Raw genomic sequence first — 18,537 nt, forward strand, 5'->3', positions numbered from 1 at the left:
TTTTTGTTTCTTCTTTTCCAAGAGTCACAACTTTTCATAATAGACATCCTTTGAAAAGTCACAACACTTTATAACTAAAATCATTTGGAAAAGTTTCAATACTTTATAATTACAATATTTTTGAAAAGTCACAACTATTCATAACTATGATCCTTTTGAAGGTTCACATTCTTCCAATATCATTGATACCTTTTTAGGAAGCCACTTCCCTATTATCTTCATATTACTTTCCTCTTCTAATTTTCCTTTTTGGACTTGTACTTCCCACATTCTTTTTTTTTTTCTAAAATAACTTCTCCTCTCTTTTATATATTAATTATAAGGAGTCATGTTTATTTTTTAAATATCTCTTGACTTTTCATTATATTTAGTTAATTTATATTATTTTATGTGATATTATTTATTTGCTTACTTATTTGTGTTTATTGTTATTTATTATTAAGTTCTATTTAGAAAGTTAACATAATCTATACAATATTATCTCTTGTATTTTATATTGTTTTGTTTATTTATTCATTGTAATATTATTATTATTTAGAATACTAAATATTATTTCATTGATAATATAGATTAAAAAATTATTCTTATTTTAATATTTAGTATTAGTTTTAATTTAACTTTAATATCATTATTTGTTTAATAATATTGTATTATCTAATTATTATTAAAATTCTATTTTAAAATGAGGATATGACACATTTCTAATCTGAACTCTACTCATTATGTGTAGTATGGTTTTCATTGCTTCTCTTGAAAAGATATGTGATACATTATTCTCAAACATCATTACTCTAGTTGCTTTAGTTACTAATTTGTTTCTTCTTTTTGCTATCATATTTTGTTGTGGTGTCTAAGGAGCTGAAATTTATCTCTTTATACCATTATCATCACAAAACATGTTAAATTCATTTGAAATAAATTCTCCACCTCCATCTAATATCGAACACTTAATCTTCAAACTAGATTCATTCTCAACTCTACTCTTAAATATCTTAAATTTCTCAAAAGTTTCATACTTCTTTGTAAGAAATGCTACCCACATCATTCTAGTAAAATCATCAATCGAAATAATATTGTATCTTTCACCATTAAATGCTCTTTTTCTTTTAGGACTACTCAAATCTGTGTGCGCAATCTCCAAGTTTTTTGTAGTAGTATATTTTTCTTGAAAATGAACTTTTCTTCTGCTTGTCCATCACACATTCTTTGCAAATCGTGTCAAAAAGTTTCATAATCTTAGGAAAATCTCTAACTACATGTGTTTTACACATATTCACAATGTTATCAAATTTCATGTGACAAAATATCTTATTCCATAACCAACTATCATCCACTTTAGCAACCAAACATGTCATCTCAATGGGGCTCAACTAAAAAACATTACCTTTAGTTCTTGTACCTATACTGATTAGTGTGCCATCTTTTTCTTTGATTATACAAGTATTTTCTATAAATTGAAATTGATATTCCTTGTAAATAAGTTGTTCAACACCTAGAAGATTATGTTTGAATCCATCCACATAGTAAACATCCTCAGTGTTAGTCTTTCCGTCAAGTGTAATAGATCATTCTCCTTTAATGTGGCATGTTGAATTATTTCCAACTCTAAGTATTCCTCCATCATAACTATTAAATTCAACATACGTGTTCATATCTCTAGCCATGTGATGAGAACATCCACAATATATAATCCAGTCAGACTTTTTCTTTTCAACATGTGGTACTAAGACTTTTTCTTTTCTCTTTTAGGATATTTAGATGAATAATGACCAAGTTCCTTACATGTCCAACAAACAAGGATTTTTTTTACAATTAAGTTCCCTCTTCATAAGAAATTCAAGTCCTTCATTAATCTTCTTGTCTTCTTCATGTTTTACTATGAATTCTCTAGCATAATCTCTTATTGTACTTGCAATCCTTGTAAGTGTAGGTTTGTCTCTCTATACATTGAAAGAATTCTCAACTTTAGGGAATCATTCATTTTGTTTCATCCATAACTTTGATACATACAATTTTTCAATAAGAGTTTCTCTAGAAAAATTAGGTGTGCAAGGAATAACTTCTTCAATCATTTGTGCCTTCTTATGATAAGAGGATGTCAATGTCTTCAAAATCTCCCACACAACCTCATCTATTATATTAATTCCACCACAGCTTCTAGTCCCTACAATATTATTATATATTCTACTAAAGTATCCTCTTATAGTTTCATCTACCTACATTTTAGAACTTTGTAACATGCATATCCAACTATGTAATCTATAATTCTTTGCATATTCGTCACCTTCAAACATATTCTACAATTTAAGCCAAATTTCATGTCCAAGCTTCAAAGATTTTACCTCTTGATATTTAGATTTTGCAAGAGCTGACAAAAATTCTTCTTTATCAACCATGTTTTTTATGAATGGATCTTTAGCATCTTGTTCACATGAATCAATCTTATCTTCATATATTGCATCCTTCATCTTGAGTGTAACTAGCCAAAATTTTTGAATCATGCACATCAAGTGAGTCTTCATCTTTTCCTTCCAACTTTCATAATTCACTCCATCAAACTTCATTCTTTATTTCTTGAAATAAGAAGTTTACATGGTTCTCCTTAAGTTGTTAAAAAATTCCTTCAAGGACCTACTGCTCTAATATCCATTGTTAGAAAGTAGAGCCCACCAAGATAATTGAAGGAGGGGGGAGGATTAGTTACATGCTTAAAATAAATTTTAATAACTTTATCAAATCTAAGACATGTAATTAAAAGATGCAACAACCATAGAAATATAACCATGCAGAATAACACTTTATTTGTTAACTAGGGAAACCCTTAATTAGAGGGAAAATCCCAGTTAGACTAATGTGCACAAGATGATGTGCTTGTTAGAAAGTACAGTCCACCAAGATAACTAAGAGGGGGCATTGAATTAGTTATGCAATTAAAACAACTCTCAATATTTTTATTAATTCTAAAACATGTAAATAGTAGATGCAACAACCATAGAAAGATAAACATACACAATAACACCAAATATGTTAACTAGGAAAACTCTTTATTAGAGGGAAAACCCCAGTGTTAATGATGCCCACAAGATGATGTACTAATATAAAAGTTCCTTATGAAAGGATAGACCATCCTAGGAGTCAAAAAAATATAATCAGTACATATGATCCCCTATTAGGAGTTGAAAGGATGACAACTGAACCTGCTGTCCAAATAGCCTCATAAATAGTCTTCACTAGACAGTCTTCTAAATAGATATATCTAAGATCTCCAAACTAACTAAATAGAAACTTATTTTACAATATAGTTCTTTTGAATCTCACAACACATCAATCTCTTCTCTACTCAAAAGATATTTGTATTCAAGTTCACACATAAAATAATCATCCAGACTTGATACCACATAGTTCACACTATTTTGTAAGGAAATGACCTTTCCTTTATACCAGGTCCTAAAATAAATTATTGAGATGTCCTTGAGGCTTTCTCAATTTAAAATAATAATATAAGACATTCTTAAATAGCACTACAATATTACACTTTTACAAGATTATTAATAAACTCCCATCTCATAGTCTTCATAACTTTTCATATAATAAAATTTTGATTATGCCCTCTTAACCAATGAATCTTAGACATGTCTTCAATCTCCATCTCATTCTACTTAAGACAATTCCATCCCTATGAGGAGACGGAATCAAAACATCAAAACTTTCTTTCCATAAATGTTGTCTGAAAGTTGCCTTCACTAAATGCTTCACAAATCGAACTAGTCCTCATATTTGCATAAGTTCTCTTAGTTTTAGCACCTAGACATATTGATTAAAATATCCTCAAGTGCACATAAGTTGGTCTTTAATCCTCAAAACATGCTAAAATAATCTTCCTCTATAACTTTTCCAGTCTTTATTGAATAACAAGTATGTTGACATCAATGAAAAATATTGTCATGAATGCAACACATAAATTCTAAAATGTATCTATAGGATTCTCATTATAATCCTCCATAGGAATACCATCAGTATTTATGCTAACAATCTCCCCCTTTGGTATTGATGGAAACATAGATGAAGAGCATCTAAGTTTGATGAATGCCATATATATTTATTTCTCATCTTCCTTTACTCTCCTTTTCATGTTGCCCTTGAATGAAAACACACATCTTAGTCTTAGATAGGTTGTAAAATTTTTCTCAAGTTTAAATCACAACCATAAACAACAATACTTTCCCCAATGACATCAAAAATAATCATTTATTACTCACATCTCTACCCCATAAGGAGCGTATCAAAATAATGTTTTTCATGTACTAATCTCTCCTCCATTGACATTAATGATAAAGGAATCATTATGTTAATTCTCAAAGTTTAATCATCTCCAACATAATTTGCAATAAGCTCAAATGTCCAAAAAAAATTTTAAATAGCAATACCAAGAGTGACTCAACTTGGGTATAGATACTCCCCCATAGGAGAAGCATTAGGCATCTAGTCCAGATAAAGAAATAGTGCTCTAATACTAGCTAGACTGATGCAATCTTTGCATCAACTACTTAGAAAGTAGGTTGAGGCACAATCCCAAGAGTACATCTCAGGTACTCAGATGTGTTCTTAGCCAAAGGTTTTTTAAATATGTATGGTATATGATCCTTTGTGCTAACATATTCTAATATTATTTCTTTCTCTACAACTTTTTCTCTAAAAAAGTGATACTTAATAGATGCATGCTTTGTATTTTAATTTAAAACAATATTATTTGACATGCTCACAATACTTGTGTTATCACAATGTATTAAACTAAGAATAGTGAACTTTATCCCAATATCTCTCAACATCTTCTTCTCCCAAATAATCTGATTACAGTTATTTATTGCTACTATGTACTCTTCTTATGATGTAGTCTTGTTTCTTACTCAACCAAGAAAGTAATCTTCCTCCCAACACCATTGGTTCTCTTCTTGTCATCTATGCTTCATTCCGAATCAACATCAATGTATGAACATAAAGTGAAATCATGTGATATGTCATTCCACAAACCATAATCAGGTGTTCCTTTCAAATATTTGAAAATTATTTTTACTAATTCATAATGTGTCTCTTTAGAATCTTCATAAAATCTTGCCACAATTCGAACTATGTTAGCTATATTATGTATGGTATGTGTCAAATAATGTAAGCCACCAATCATAGATATGTTTTTCTTTTGTTCAACACTAGGGGATTCATCTTTGCTAGACAATTTATAACTAGTTACTATAGGTTTTCCAACAAGTAATTTCTATCAAGTTAATGAAGGGAGGGGGTGGGTGTCAAGGGTGTGTGTGTGTGAATTAGTCATGTAGTTAAAACAACTCTCAATATCTTTATTAACTCTAAGACATATAAATGGGGGGTGGGGGCAGGGTGAACTAGACATGCAATTAAAAAAACTTTCAATATCTTTATTAACTCTTACACATATAAATAGACACCAAATTGGTTAATAGGGAAACCCTTGATCAGAGGGAAAATCCTGGTGCAGATGGTACCCACAAAATGATGTACTAATATTAAAGTTTCTTGTTAAAAGATACACCCTGTTAAAGTTAATGAAATATAATTAGCACATATGGGTCCCTATTACAAGACTTTGAATCCTTATTAGGAGTTCAAACCTTGTTAGTCTAGTTATGCCAATCATATTAGGAGTTATGCTAACCTTGTTAGGAGTTGAAATGAAGACCATTGAACCCACTATCCAAATAGCCTTTTATTATTCCTTCTGAATAATACAATGTGAAACAACTAATAACCAATAAGAAAATAGTCTTTCCAAATACAGTTCCTTGTAAGCTCACCATGCCTCAACTATAACAATCTCTTCTCTGATCTTCACAACTTTGCATACCAAGCTTGCACACAATAGATATTACGAAGGTATGATCACTTGCAATTCACACTCTTCCACAAGGAAATAAGCTTCCTTTATACTAGGTCCTAAAACAATTTATTGAGTTAGCCTAGGGGATTTCCCAATTTACAATAATAATAAAGGACCATCTTAAGATATTGTAATACAAATTACATTACTATTTTACACTTTTAACCAAGATAACATAGAAATTGTTGGCTCATAGTCTTCATAAATTTTCACTCGACAATCTTCAAATTATTCTCTCTAAACCAAAGAATCTCTAACATGTCTTCAACCTTTGTCTAGTCCTCTCAAGACAATTTCATCTCTGTGAGAAGATATAATCAAAATAATAGTACGTACTTTCCAAAAATGCTATGTGAAATTTGTCTTCCATAAAATATTCATAACTCTATTTAATCTTCATATTTCCATACACATTCCTAACTATAGAATCTAGACATACTATATAACATATCCTCAATGCTCAAACTATGCCAAATGTTTCTTCCTCTATAACTCTCTCAGTCTTCACAAAATAACTAGTATGTTGGCATTGATGACAAACATTGTCATGAATACAACACACAACATATGAATCATGTCTCCAACAATTCTAATATACTCCCCTTGAGCAATACCATCATAATTGATGCTAATAATCTCCCCCTTTAGCATTGATGGCAACATAGATGAAAAACATCTAAGTTCTAAGAATATGAAATATACTTCTTCAACATTTTCCTTTTCTCCCCCATTAATATTTCTCATTCATGTAATTTTCCAACATGCATAAGGAAGGTGTTAATATCACCCATACATCAACATCTTTCATAAATCGTCTTCAACAATCAAATACATATCTCTTCAAAGGATGTATCAACTATAAATACATATGTTTCCCCAAACATACATATTAAAGGGTGGTTTTCATGAATATGTCATCTCTCCCCCATTGACATCAAAGAAATAGCTGCCATTATGTAAACTCTTAAAAAATAATATGTTTGAGCTCCAATGTCTAAAGATACTATATCTAATAAAAATACCAAGAGTCCTTAATGACTCATCTCAAGCACAGATACTCCCTCATTGAGGAAGCATCAAGCATCCTATCCAAATAATAATAGTGCTATGCTACTAGCTAGACTGATGCAATCTCTACATCAACTACTCAGCATTAGGTTGGGTCATAATCCCAAGAATACCTCTCAAATACTCAAATGTATCTTTAGCCAAAAAAATTGTGAATATATCTTCTATATGCTCCTTTGAGCAAACATATTCTAATCTAATCTCTTTTTCTGCAACTTTTTCTCTCAATGAGTGATGCTTAATATATATATATGCTGTGTATTTGAATGTAATATTGGATTCTTTAATATACTTCAGTACTTGTGTTATCACAATGTATGATAACAAGCTCAATAAATTCTATCATAATGTCTTTTGATATTTTCTTCATCCAAATAATCTAATTATAATTTTTTTCGACTACTACATACTCTATTTATGCCATACCATGTGAAATTAAATCATATCAATCTTCCTCTCAAGAAGAATGCTCCACCATTGGTGCTCTTTCTTTCATCCATGCTTCCTAGCTAATCAGTATTAGTGTATGCACATAAAGTGAAATCATGTGATTTTTCATACCATAATCCATAATAAGGTGTGACTTTCAATTAATATCTAAAAATTCTTTTTACTATTGTATAATGTCTCTTTATGATATGCTTGAAATATTCTCATAATTATAGCTACATTAGCTACATTAGGTCTAGTGTGTGTCAAATACTGCAACTCATTAATCATAGAACTGTACTTTTTTGTTCAATAATAGGGGATTCATATTTTCTAGATAGCTTACATCCACTTATCATAGGAATTCTAATAGGTTTACAACTTTCCAATATAAATCTTTTAAGAAAATCTTTAAGTTACTTCATTCGTGATATAAAAATGTCATCATTGTTCTATACAATTTGCAATCCCAAGAAGTATTTCATTTCTCCAATCATACTAATCTAAAATTATTTCTTCATCTCTTCTAAAAATGCATCACTTACTTCATCATTACCTCCAAAAATAGTGTCATCCACAAGTACTACAACAATTACCAATCCTTTATCATTCTTTCTTAGATGTAAATTACTATCAGCCTTATCTTTCACAAATTCCAAATGTGTCAAGTGTTTATCCAATCTTGCATACTAGACTTTAGGTTTTGTTTCAATCCATATAATGCATTTTTCAATCTAAAAACCATATCAGTTTATTTGTCAAAGTAAAACCATGATATTTTTTAGTGTATACTTCTTCTTCTAGTTCTCCATTTAGAAAAGTTGATTTGATATCCATCTGATAAATTTTAAAGTTCTTATTAGTTGGACATGCCAAAAATATTCTTTCTACCTCTAGTCTAGAAATAGGTGCAAAATTTTCCTCAAAATAAATTCCTTCTTGTTGTGAATATCAATTACATACCAATCTTGTTTTATTTCTCACAACTTCACCTTGTTCATTCACCTTGTTTCTGAAACCCATTTAGTCCCAGTAACATTCTTATCTTTAGGTTTAGGAACTAATTCCCAAGTCTTGCTCTTTTCAATCTAATCCAATTTTTGTTTAATGGATTCTATCCAATAATCATCTTTACAAGCTTCATTAGCATTCTTAGGATCAACTTGAGAAATTAAACACAATTATTCATGTACCTTGTTCCTTGTCATAACTCCTTTATCTTTTCTCCCAATAATTTTTTCAATAGGATAATTCTTTACCAAATTTCCATTAGGTTTCACTTGTTCAATTTTGATTTCTTCTATTGGTGATAATTTAGGTTCTTCTCCCTATTCCTCTCTTCATTTAGTCTACAGATCAATTTCAGTTTCATAGAATAATTCATGCTCAACATTCTTCATATTAATTCTAGGATTAGTTTCCTCATTAGAATTATAATCAAGTATCCTTTGTTAAATTCTAAAATTTTCATCAACTCTCACATTAGCACTCTCAACAATAGTCTTTGATCTCTAATTAAAACTAGATATGATTTTCTTTTCAATGAATACCCAAGAAAAATTCATTCATCACTTCTAGAATCAAACTTTTTGATGTCATTATCTCTCTTAATATGGAATTTACTTTGAAATATTCTAAAATACTTCGCAATAGGTGCATGTCCAAACCAAAGTTCATAGGTGTCCTTTCTAGTGCCTTGTATGATCTACTTTAAGATATGTGATACATTGTTTTCCAACATTACTTCTATTGTTTATCCAATCATTGATCTATTTCTCATTTCTACTATCCCATTCTACTCAAGTGTCTTAGGGGTTGAAAGTTGTCTCTTTATACCACTATCTTCACAAAAATTGTTAAACACATTTGAATTAAATTCTCCTCCTTTATCAAATCTCAAGCATTTAATCTTCAAACTAGATTCATTCTCAACTCTACTCTTAAATATCTTGAATTTCTCAAAAACTTCACATTTTTCTCTAAGAAATGTGACCCACATCATTCTAGTGAAATCATAAACAAGAATCATAAAATACCTTTCACCATAGAATGCTCTAGTCTTTGTAGGAACACTCAAATATGTGTGCACAATCTCCAATTTTATTGAATTGGTAAACTTTTTTCTTGGAAAATAACTTTTCTTCTATTTTTCCATCACATATTCTTTACACATCATGTTAGCAGGTTTCACAATCTTAGGCAAATCTATTACTACAAACGTAGTAATAACCTTCACAATGTTGTCAAAGTTTATATGACAAAATATATTATGCCATAGCCAATAGTCATCCACCTTAGCAACTAAACATGTCATTTTAGTAGGATTCAACTAAAATAAATTACCTCTTGTTCTTGTATGAGTACCAATAAATGTGTCATTATTATCCTTGATAATACAAGTCTTCTCTATGAACTTCTATTGATATCCCTTATCAAAGAGTTGTCCAACACTCAAAATATTATGTTTCAAACTATCTACAAAGTAAACATCTTCAGTGTTAGTCTTTCCATCAACTACAATAGATCCCTTCCCTTTTATGTGACATGTTTCATTGTTTCCAACTCAAGCTATTCCACCATCATAACTATTGAATTCAATGAATTTATTCATATCTCATATTATATGATGAGAGAAACCACTATCTATGATCCAATCAAACTTTTTATGTTCAACTTATGATACTAATGTTTTTCTTTCTCTTACTTCTCCTTTTTAGGGATTTCTTCCTTAATAGAAACAAATCCCATTTTATCATCCTCGTCATTACTGTTAGTCAAGAAGCCTACCATTTTGAAATCAAGTTCATTGTCCTTATTAACATAAAGAAATCCTTAGGTGCTCTTGACTTGTAGGGATTTTTCTTAAACTTATTTTATCTTTTAAGTCATTGAGAAGAATAATGACCAAGTTCTTTACATGTCCAACACAAGAATTTTGTTACCTTTGGTTTCTCTCTTCATAAGTAAGGCAAGTCATTCTTTATTCTTCTTATCTTATTCATCTCTTGTATACTTCTACTAGCATAGTCTCCACTTGTACTAGCACTTCTTGTTAACATAGGTGTGTCTCTCTATATGCTAAATGTAGTCCCCACTCTAGGAAATTCTCCACTTTTTTTCATCCACATCTAAGATGTCTACATCTTAGATTTTATAAAGTTAGGTGTACAAGGAATAACATGTTCAATCATCTACATTTTTTGTTTATAATAAGGTGTCAAGGTTTTCAACATTTTTGATAAAAATTCATATTTTGATTTATCTCCTCAGTTATTTATTTCTATAACACTCTATAATATTCTAGAAAAATATCCTCTTATAATTTCATCTTCCAATATCTTAGCATCTTCAAATTAACATATCCAACACTATATTCTAGACTTCTTAGCATGTTTATCACCTTCAAATTTAATTTGTAAAGCATTTCAAATTCCATGATCAAGTCTTAAAGATTTTACATCTCCATATTTAGTTTCAAGAAGAGTTGATAACATATTTTTGTAGCAATCATATTCTGCATGAATAGACTTTTCTTTGCTTCCTCAAAATCCTCAAGCTTGTCTTCTTCAATCACAGTCTTACGCTTTATAGTAACCAACAAAATTCTAGACCCATGCATAGAAAATGTGTCTTCATCTTTTCTTTCTAGCTATCATAGCTGATCCGGTTAAACTTTAGACCATCTTTCCTTAAATATGTCATATATTTCCTTAAGTGACTAAGACCTAATGCTCTGATACCAATTATTAGGAAATAATGTCCACCAAGGTAACTAAGAGGGGAGGAGGTGAATCAATTATGTAATTAAAATAACTCTTAATATATTTATTTACACATAAACATATAAATAATAGATGCAATAACCATGCATAATAATACCATATTTGTTACTAGGGAAACCCTTGATTAGAGGAAAAACCCAGGTGGGGATGGTATCCACAAAATGATTTACTAATATAAAAGTATCTTATTAAAGGATAGAAAATGTTAGGATTCATTGAAATACAATCAGTGGAAACTTTGATTCCCTATTAGGAGTTGTGCTAACCCTATTACGAGTTTAAAGGAAGATTATTAAACCCATTATCCAAATAGAGGTTCCTTATTAGAGGATAGACCATGTTAGGAGTCAATGAAATATAACCAGTGCATATGATTTTCTATTAGAGGACTTTGAATCCCTGTTAGGAAGTTCCAAACCTATTAGGAGTTGAAAGGAAAACCATTGAAACCACTATCCAAACAACCTATGTATTATTCCTTTTGAATAATACAATGTGAAAAAACAATTATTCAACCAACAACTTGTCTTGCTAAAAATAGTTGCATGTAAGCTGATTGTGCCTGAGTTGCACGTATCTTTACTCTGATCTTCACATCTTCGCATACCAAGCTTGCACAATAGATATTACAAAGATATGATTACTTTTAATTCATACTCTTCTACAAGGAAATAATATTTCCTTTATACGAAATCCTAAAACAAATTATTGAGGCAACCTTGAGGCTTTCCCAATTTAAAATAATAATATAGGACCATCTTAAGATATTGCAATACACATTACATTATAATTTTACACTTTTAGCCAAGATTGCAAACAAACTATCAGCTTACAATATTATGACTAATCACTCAATGATCTTTAGATTATTCTATCTAAACTAAAAAAATTCTAACTTGTCTTTAACCATTGTCTCAGTCTGCTCAAGCTAATTCCATCTCTATGAGAAGATAGAATTAGAACAATAGTACCTGATTTCTAGAAATACTTTTTGAAAGCTACCTGCACTAAAATTTTCATAACTCTATGTAGTCTTCATATTTCCATACGCACATTGATAGCCCATATTTTAATTGTGCTAAAATTCTAAAAATGTGTTGTGAAAATGTCTTGAAGAATCTTGTGTAGTTAGGGTTTCTCATATATTGTTATCAAGTTTCCCATAAAAACCCTAACCTACCAAGTTTATGCCCTGGCCTATTTTGAATTTTTTTTCCCTAACCTAGTATCATGAAAATTTTGAAAGGAATGCATCCTTACCTTATCATTTAAAAATTTCTTATTCTATGATCAGGTTTTTCTTTACCATAAGTTTTTGTCTGTAGTGGGAGATCGTGTTTGGTTTTCAATATTTCTATGTTTCTTCATGATCTTACAATCAAGGGCTTTAGCGTGGAGTTTTAGGTCTAGGGTTTTCAATCTCTTGATGTTACAAAACAAGTATTAGTGCATCTTCGTAAGGTTAGCTATTGGGCATCCTGATGTTATGATATCCAATATAATCATAGAGGTATATAAGTATTTTATGTGGGTTTTGATTTTACACTCATGCTAGCAGTGTATCATCGTAAGTATTCTTATAATGGTTAGCAAGTGTTATGATCTTAGAATAGAAGAAGCAAAGTAGAGGCATAAAATATTTTAAATGGACCCCCAACCATACATAAAGTAAGAGAAGTGGGAGATTGTAAGATATAAAGTTCTAAGGTTATATAGTGTTTTGATCTTATGAAGTGGGGCCTAGTGCATAAGCATAAAGGACTTCAAACATGTCAATAAAGCTCCTTGAGAATACAAAAAGTACAAGATCATAAGATCATGAAAGTGAAAGCAAGACATGAAGGCTTCTATAGCTACAATAAAGAGTTAAGCATATGGTCTTAAGGACTAAAGCAAAGCAAGTGTTAGAATCTTTGAGGCTATGATAAACAAAGGTAATAGTTGGTGTATGGTCAGCACAATAGTTATAAGAAAGCTCCCAAGTTTTGGCATGAAAGTGTAAAGAAGCAAGAAAGAAGCCACGATGCTATGGGTACTAGTGAAATGTAAGATTGTAAAGGTTTAGATATACATTTTCAATGCTACAAAGATGTTTGTAGACTACCAAGCATAAGTTCATAGTTTGAAGACAAATTGCAGATAATTTTTCCAATCTTATGATAAATTGATAGGTGTAAGGCTGTGAGAAGTATAAAAGGACTCTCCACTAATATGAGAAGGACTGAAGTGTAAGATCATAAAAGTGATAACTCTTGTTTATGGAGTTATGACGGGTTTGAATTTCAAACTAAAGACATAAGATCGCAAGCCCTAAATATAACATGAAAAAGTACTTTCTTCTATCTCTAAGTTGGAAAATAAAAGGAAGTTTTTGACTAATGAAACTTTAAGAGGTACAATAAAGTGCTAAGTTGAACAATCAAGTCAATGGTCCATGAGGTGACAAAAAAGAATTAAAGCTTGTGTATGCAGGAAATCAATGCAACAAAGAGTTGATGTAGTATGTAGGACATAAAAGATACTTACCAGGTTGATATAGAATACCATTTTTAGAACACAAAGGATTTAAGAATTTTTTGAGTTTTCAGTTTGAAGATTTCAAAATTTTAAGTTAATAGTTGCAGAACTTCCAGATTTAATTTGCAGTCAAGATGTTAGAGAAAGAAGTAGAGGAGATTCAAGCTAAAGACATGGAGGTTGCAAAAAAATTGACCTCTAAAGGAGGAAAGACTTGGTAGAGGAAACCAAACAAATACACAGACAAATGGATGAAGATATTCCCAAACTCATCAAATGCCATCTCAACAAATGATCATGATTTCAAAGATCCATATTCATTCTGTAGGGATGTTATTTTTCCTGGTGTCAATAGATATGAGTTATTTAGATACTTGTACAATAATAGGTTTGAGAAGATCCCTACCTACAACCCATGGAGGAAGAATTTGGCAAAGTTATTATTTCTAGAAGTGTATGTAGATGTTGATTTGGTAAAAGCCCTAATCAAATCTTACAATCTAGCAACCAAATCATTCCATAGGCATGACAGGAGCATTCTGTGTACATTGGATCATGTTTCATTTATTGAAGCTTTTGGATTAGAGAGATGAATGAGCATGCCACTTGACATAGATGATCTTAAAGGGAATTTTGAGAGAAACCCAAATGCCTATACTAGGAAGGCTATGCTACAACATATCCCTATGGACCTAAAGAAGGTGAGGGATTAGAAAATTCAAAAATTACTTTCAGAAGACTGTACATGGCATCCACAAGGTAGTAAGAAGTGATGATTTTGATATGATGTATGGGTTAATATACATCATAGCCTGGGATGTGCAAGATTCCTACCATAGTGGGGAATATGACTACATGGATTGTATTCTTAAGAAGATGCAAAGATACATTGTGTTAGCACAAAGATGGGAATCAAGAAATTTCAAATTCCACCATTATTCATTGCTAATGTATCTTATCTTGTACTAGAATGTGGGATACATCAGTCAAGATTTCATAGACCAAACATCTAATGAAAATGGAGAGCTACTGGTGCAACTATGGACACAGGTATAGGATAGATAATATCATTACTCTGATTCCATTTCTTTTTTGAATAATTTCAGCTTAGTGATAATGAAAATTTTAGACCCTAGTTTCTTTAGGGCCCCTAATATTTTAAAGAGTTTATTAAGAAAAAACATATTTCTTGAATAGAAGAGGCTAGATCATAATTGGGGTGATCTATTTTTGTTTCAATTCCTAAAGTGTGCATCCTCTCATTTATTGTGAAAAATTAGTTACATGTCTCACAACAAGCATCCAGAAACTAGAAAACACAGTTCCAGCAGCACAGCAAAAATGGCTCAAAAACTAAACCATGTAGGATAAGAGTGCAACCCAGGATGCTCCTGCATCAAAAGGACACTACAATTGATGCTTGGAAATAATCAATATTTTTTGGATTTAAGACAAAACTATTTATAGGATAGAGTGATAGAAGTAGAGAATTTTCTAACTTATTTGCAACTAGTAGCAGCTAAACTAGATGATAGGATCATCCAAGCACAACAATTCTTGGAGTATGATGAATTCATCAAATCTATAGAGCTTAAAAGTTTTTTGTATAAAATAAAGTAGAATGAATTGGTTTCAAAACTCAAACCAGGAAAATTACAGGAGAAAATCCAAGAACTGGTAGACAAACTACATGTGTATGACCTAAAGAGTTAGAAGATGACTCTTGTAGAGGCAAGGGATCTTGTTCAAAGAAATGGAATGCTTTTAATGCTTGGGTGGGATCTTGAGAAAGCTTTCAAGATTAATTTAATAAGGAGATAAGAGAACTCAATTTCATATGAGGCCTTTGGAGCTAATGGTTTTCAAAGGGGATTAGGATTCAATATAAATTCCTAGTCATTAGCAGTATGGAGCATGGCACTTGAGACTAATAAACCAAAACTAATGGATGTTCAGAATAGTGCTTAGGGAAACATGATAGTATGGACCATGCAAAGTACTTTTGGTTTAGAAATATCAAAGGCCATAAATTACTTCTCACTCATGAATGAGACCAAAGTGGAAGAATTAGAAACTAAATTAGCTAGAACCTTCTATGACTATGTTGATATAAGGAAGCTATATGAGGAAGAGCTCAAAAAATCCTATGTTAATAGCCAACAAAAATGAGTTGGAGACAAGGGCTAGAGAGCTAGAGGCCAAAGTTGCATCCTTAAAGGAGAAATTTAGCACTACAAAATAAATCATAGCAAAGATCAGCAGTGAGAAACCAACAAAGGTCACTCTGGAAATGTCAACTCAGACAAAGAACTAGTTCAAAGTGACGTTGAGCCATGAAGAATGAGCATAGATGTTGAAGCTCCATGACAAGGTGGCAAGGTAAGAACTAATGTTCTAAAAGTTATGATAGGCCATAGGATATATATCTTGAAGAAAATTTCTCAATAGGCACATAGCCTCTTCATATCTTTGCAAAGTGCTAAGCATATATGCAATGAAGCACTCTTATGGTTTTCACCTAGTTTTAATCAATGTGGGCCATATATTCAATTTTTGGAAAAATTAATTTTGTTGATGGCAAAGAAGCCAAATTTACTTGAAAAAATATTCACAGTAAATGAAAGCTTGGAAACAGTAAGAGAATTAATTGGCTTCTTTATTGGTAAGTTAAAAATTATGAAAAATAAATTTAAGGTTTTCTTATGAGACATTGATTCATACATATCACTAGTTTTGGATGTTGGTAAAAAATTAAAAGACTAGTAGGAGTGGTCAAATTCTTTTTATTCAATACTAATTCAAGGAGGAGTAGTAGCTATTTTTTATGATGAAGGTGATGTTTCTTTGAATAATTTAATTGATTCTCTCTTTAAGGTAGAAATTGAGATAAATCGATCTATAACCAAATCAAAGGCCATAATAGATGCAAGGTGGAACAAGGAAGTTAGTGACTCAGATGAGGTTAGAGGTACTAAATGGCCAACCAAGAGGGAAATTTATGTGTGGGAAGTGGTTGCAGAGATTAAAGCTTTGCCCATGGGAAGTAGTTAGAAGTCATAGATCGATGGAAGAAGAGACAGAATAGAGGAAAATAAATGATAGTGACAGGTTTTTAAAGTGCACCTATGCTCATCGTAGAGATACCTAGAGAAAAGTCATCACCGGCTAGTTTTGGAACTACTTTCCCTTTTTTGTCCTAGTACAAAGAACGTTTGTAAAGAGAAATTTTTTAAAATATCTTTTTTTTTTTGTTTTTGCATCAAAATTTTGACAAGTGTCCTCCCATTTGAAGCTTGTTGCAACCCTTGTCTATAAAAGAATTTCCAAGATGTAGAGTGAGGGTCCAAATTCTATTTTCTTTAGTGTTTATGCTATTTTATAGTCAATCCAGTCATTATGTTAATTATGTTTTATTTCAATTTTGTATTCTGAGAATATAGTGGGTGTTGAATGATAAATTTGTCAAATTTTGAGTTATATTCTGAGTCTTATATCAGATATTGTATTATTCTCAAGAAGATGAATAAAAATGGAGGTTCTAAATATTTGTTTCTTTAAATTTGTCTCCATTTTCATATATTTGTCACTTTGAGGTTGAGTGAGCAAGGTTCATTTCAATTTAATGTAGCTAGGATAGGTTGTATGTCAATTCATTGTTTCTTTTAATTCAAGGAATTACGTAAGTGCTTCTAGAATATATAGGGTTTCATAATATATGGGAGGAATATCATAAGAATGGGATTTAGCATTAATAGTTGATGAATATAATTGCAATTCAATTAAATAGATCAAGATTTACTGGTATGACTTTGTGTAACAATGGATAAGGCACTAGTCATTGATTAAGATGTAGATTGCAACAATCATTTAATTGCATAATTCACACTTAAAATCAAATCAATTTTCTATTTTTTTGTAACAAAGAATTACATGTTGGTCGTTCACTTGTTGTAATAGCTTATTTTGATTTTATAGTTGGTTGTGTAAAATCAATAGTTTATTATAATTACAAGAAGATATTTGACCATTCTCTACCATAAGGGATGAATACTAGAGAAGAGAAATTAATAGATAAGTTGTAAAATCCCTAGGTGTATTCACCTTGGCCTTGTAAAGCCTAAAGTGTACAAAGCCCTTGTGCTTTGTTAAGTTGGTCTAGATTTGAATAAGATCTTGTTGAATATGGGAAATAGCTAAGCCCTAGGTATCTACATTTATCCCAAATCCTAGTGTTTTTTAAGACCCGTGCAGCTTTAAAACACCCAAAAAATGGTAAATGTGTTGGGGAATCTATGCAAAGACAATCATATATTAAATGTTGGAGTCTTTGGTGTAAGTTAAGTATATTCAATCATATATCTAGTTGGCCATTGTGTTTATGCTTGGTATTAGTTTCTTTTAAAGTTACAAACCTTGAGAATCTAAAAGAATCCCAATACTACAAGAGTTTTATGATATAGGATGTCTTTGCATAGTTCTTTCTTGCTAAATAGAGTTTACATTTCCTAAAGTATATAGTATTAAAGTCTTTTTGGGTCGGGCCCTTGTGTTAGAACTATTTTCAGAAGTGCTTTTTCCATGAATTTTCCTACCCTCTAGCCATAATAAAGTTCTTTTCCCCTAGTGGGTGGTGACTTAGTCAAGGTTTTGTTAGCTAATATTGATATTAAAGTAAGAAATGTCTAATAGAAGGAAAAACATGAGAGCATATGTAAGAGAAAACCTAGAAGTCCCTTTGTATATAGAATTACCAAAAGTTGGTAAGAAATTTTGGCCTAAAAAGAAAGGGGAGTCCAGTCATACATGGAAGCCCAGAGATAATCCTCA

This window comes from Cupressus sempervirens, chromosome 7 (assembly GCF_028749045.1).
Source record: "Cupressus sempervirens isolate cs-2001-9-10 chromosome 7, ASM2874904v1, whole genome shotgun sequence".
NCBI lineage: Eukaryota > Viridiplantae > Streptophyta > Pinopsida > Cupressales > Cupressaceae > Cupressus > Cupressus sempervirens.